This window comes from Mirounga leonina, unplaced genomic scaffold, assembly GCF_011800145.1.
Source record: "Mirounga leonina isolate KUSES-001 unplaced genomic scaffold, KU_Mleo_1.0 Mir_125, whole genome shotgun sequence".
Lineage (NCBI taxonomy): Eukaryota > Metazoa > Chordata > Mammalia > Carnivora > Phocidae > Mirounga > Mirounga leonina.
The window spans coordinates 75,748,947-75,753,470 of NW_023270305.1; the positions used below are offsets into that span (position 1 = coordinate 75,748,947).

The following is a 4,524-nucleotide window of genomic DNA, read 5'->3' on the forward strand; positions in this document are numbered from 1 at the left end:
CAGAAACTAAAATAACTTGTTATACAATTAGTCACAAATCCAGTCCTCAAGTTTTTTGCTGGAGCATGTGAGTATTCTCAAATCTGTCTTTTTTGTAGCAGCTCGGCCCTGCCCTCACTGTGCTTGGCTGAGGTCCAAATCCATCATAACCAATAGCTTTTCTGTCCCTTCTCTGGCTCTCCTCTCCTGCTAAGCTTTGGTTCCTGGCAGTGATTAAAACCTCCTGCCACTGTTGTAGCTACTGCTGCTGCTGGAACTGCCACAGCCACCTTGGTTTCGTGGTTTGGCAAGGTATTGGCCTCCACCACTGTAGGGGTCAGAGCTCTGCCTCCAAAATTTCTTCTGATCATGGGTCCAAAATTTGAGGATTGATTGTTGTAGTTGCCAAAATCATCATAGCTTCCACCACCTCCAAAGTTGCTTCCATCATTACCAAACCCATTATAGCCATCCCCGCTGCCACCATATCTGCCACCACTTAGACTGCCACCAAAGCCACCTTGCTCACTGAAGTTCCCTCCATGACCAAAATTGTCATTCCCACCCAACCACCTCCACGACCACCACCAGAGTTTCCAGAACCACTTCAACCTCTTTGGCTGGAGGAAGCCCCAGCCATCTCTTGCTTAGACAGGGCTTTCCTTACTTCACTGTCGTGGCCATTCACAGTATGGGCTTTTTGAATGACAATCTTGTCTACAGAGTCATGGTCATCAAATGTTAAAAAAGCAAAACCACTCTTCTTGCCACTGCCTTGGTCAGTCATGATTTCAGTCACTTTAATTTTCCCATACTATTCAAAACAATCTCTTAGATGACATCCTTCAGAGTCTTCTTTAATGCCACCAACAAAAATCTTTTTCAGTTAAGTGGGTACCAGGTCTTTAAGAATATTCTCTTGAGTGTGCCTGGGTGGCTCAGTTGGTTAAGTGACTGTCTTCGGTTCAGGTCATGATCCTGGAGTTCCAGGATCGAGTCCCACATCAGGCTCCCTGCTCAGCAGGGAGTCTGCTTCTCCCTTTGATCCTCCCCCCTTCATGCTCTCTCTCTCATTCTCTTTCTCTTTCAAATAAATATATAAAATCTTTAAAAAATTTAAAAGATTAAAAAAATTTTTTAAATAAAAAGAATCTTGAGACTGCCCTTTTTGGTTCCACAAGTCTTCCATCCACCTTGTGTGGCCTTGCATTCGTGGCCGCATCCACCTTCTCCACAGTGGCATACTTGACAAACCCAAAGCATCTGGAGTGTTTGGTGTTTGGATCTCTCATTACCACATAGTCCGTAAGTGTTCCCCATTGCTTAAAATGGCTCCTCAGACTCTCATGGGTTGTTTCAAGCTTAAACCTCTGATGAAGAGCTTCCGCAGCTGTTCAGGCTCTTTGAGAGACTCTGACTTAGATGTGACTGCAGTAGGAGGGGAGACTTTAACAATGCTTACTCCATGGCATCCACAGGCAGAAAGGACCACATCTTCTTTATCCATTCATCTGTTGATGGACGCTTAAGCTGCTCCATGATTTGGCTATTGTAGATAATGTTGCTATAAACATCAGGGTGCATGTATCCATTTGAATTAATATTTTTGTATTCTTTATTTTTAAAGATTTAATTTATTTATGAGAGAGAGAGCAGGGGGAGGAGCAGAGGGAGAGGGACAAGCAGACTCCATGCTGAGCACAATGCCAAACGTGGGTCTTGATCTCAGGACCCTGAGATCATGACCTGAATGGAAACCAAGAGTCAGACACTTAAATGACTGAGCATTCCAGGCACCCCGAATTAGTACATTTACATTCTTCAGGTAAATACCTAGTAGGACTGCATTGTAGGGTAGTTCTATTTTTAACTTTCTGAGAAAACTCCATACTCTTTTCACTGTGGCCACACCAGTTAGCATTCCCACCAACAGTATAAGATGGTAAAAGCCTTTTTTGACCACTCGGCCACTCTGGATTTCAATCAGTCTCTGTTTCCCAAGTGGTGTCTAGATTTTCACCATCCAACTAGCATTCCTTTTATTTGCCCCCTTTTCCCAAATCTTGACCTCCTTCCTTCTGGATGTGGTCACACAGTTGGCCTGAAGATTGAGGTCAATCACATGACAATCAATTAATCATGCCTATGTGATGAAGACCCAACAAAGACCCTGGACACTGAAGCTCGAGTGGGTGTCCTAGAATTCATTGGACCTGGAATAACCAAAATGATATTGGAAAAGATGAGCAAAGATAAAGGACCTAAATTATCTGGGGTTTTTTTAGAATTAATTTATTTATTTTTAGAGAGAGAGAGCACACCAGCAGGGAGGGGCAGAGGGAGAAGGAGAGAGAGAATCCCAAGCAGTCTCCATGCTCAGCGCAGAGCCTGATATAAGGCTCAAATCTCACAACTCTGAGATCATGACTTGGGCCAAAATCAAGAGTCAGATACCGGGCACCTGGATGGCTCAGTCGTTAAGAGTCTGCCTTCAGCTCAGGTCATGATCCCAGGGTCCTGGGATCGAGTCCCACATCGGGCTCCCCGCTCAGCGAGAAGCCTGCTTCTCCCTTTCCCACTACCCCTGCTTGTGTTCCCTCTCTCGCTGTCTCTCTCTCTGTTGAAAAATAAATAAAATCTTTAAAAAAAAAAGTCAGATACCCAACCAACTGAGCCACCCAGGCACCCCTTAAATTATCTGTTTTTAATCTTTATAATAAGTCACTAAAAGATAGTATGGTATTGGTGTTAGACAAATAGATCAATGAAATAGAGATTCTAGAAATAGAATTAAATATATATGGTAGATTTATTTTCAACAAAAGTGCCAAGGCAATTCGTCAACAAAAAGATAATCTTTTCACCAAATGGTGCTAGAATAATTGGATAGCCATATGCAGAAAATAGCCTCAATCTTTATGTCACACCATATAAAAATATTAACTTGAAATCATATATTTACACATAAGAGCAAAAACTAAAACATATCCAGAATAAGAAATAAGAAAAAACCTAGTGACCTTGGGTTCAACAAGGAGTTCTTAAATATGACACTAAAAATATGAATTATAAAAGGAAAAATCAAAACAATTGGACTTCATTGACATGAAAAGCTTTTGTTCTTCTTAAAGGCAATATTAAGAAAATGAAAAAGCAAGCCATGTACTGTAAGAAATTATTTGCAAAACATATATCCTACAAAGGATAAAGGATAAAGACCTCATAACTCAAGAATAAGACAAGCCAATTTTTTAAGTGGGCAAAGATTAGAACAGAAGAACACATAGATGGCTAATAAGCACATGAAAAGATGCTCCATATCATTAGTTTTTAGAGAATTGCAAATTAAAACCATGAGACACACCTTCATACCCACCACATAGCTAACCATAAAGAGACTGACTACACCAAGTGTTGGCAAGGATCCAGAGCAACGCTCACTTTCTTAAAAAGTTAAACATACATCTACCCTATGATCCAGCTATTCCACTCTTAGATATTTATCTAATCAGGAGAAATGGAGCATATGTCTGCACAAGACCTTGCACTATATTTATAAATGACCCCAAACTGGATACAACCCAAGTGTCCATTAACTAGTGAATGGATAAACCTCTATACCAAGGAATCTTACTCAGAAATAAAAACAAATGAACTACTGATACAAAAGTATGTGGAAGAATGATTAAAGAACTGAGTTAAAGCAAACAGAGTTCTGATTTTATTTAAGGGGGCGGAGCAAGATGGCGGAGGAGTAGGAGACCTGGATTTCATCTGGTCTCAGGAATTCAGCTGGATAGGGATCAAACCATTCTGAACACCTACAAACTCAACAGGAGATCAAAGAAAAGAATAGCAACAACTCTCTGAACAGAAAAGCGACCACTTTCTGGAAGGTAGGATGTGCAGAGAAGTGAATCCAAGGCTATTCGGGATAGCCTCGGATTCGAGGATATTCAGGAGGATAGATGACAGGGGAGGGGGCCTCCTTCGGCCGCTTCTGGCAGGTGATAGAGCCAACTTTTAGAAGTCTGCTCTGCTGAGGGATGTCACTCCACTGGCTAAGTAGGGGGTGGAACTCTCACGGGACAGTGGGGTCTCAGGACCCTCGGGGTCACAGGAAGACCAGGGGTGCCTGAGTGCGGCAGAGCTCCCAGGTATCAGAGTTGGTAAGCCGGCTGCAGAGATGGACCGAGGTGCGGGCTCTCAGCTCGGGGTTGTCATAAACCATGATCCGCAGCACAGTTGGGCCACTGCTCCTCCAGTAGGGACCCAACAAGCGGCAGATCCAGGGAGACTCACCTTCCTCCCCCGGGAGGAGCGGCGCGGGAGTCCACCGCAGGGATCTGCTGGGTTTGGAGACTCCACACCTAGTCGGGAGCCAGAGATAGAAATGCTCGGTCACAGGCCGGGTGAGCACGGAGTGCGGCTGGAGACTAGGGAGACGGGAGTGAGTGACTGCTTTTCTCTGGGGGCTCACTGAGGAGTGGGGCCCCAAGTTCTCGGCTCCTCCAGGTGGAGATTGGGAGGCCACCATTTTCACTC

General features: G+C 43.7%; 1 pseudogene; it reads right to left on the reverse strand.

Moving 5' to 3' along the window:
- Positions 1 to 213: 213 nt before the first annotated feature.
- On the reverse strand, positions 214 to 1,271 carry LOC118007481 (annotated as a pseudogene).
- Positions 1,272 to 4,524: the final 3,253 nt, after the last annotated feature.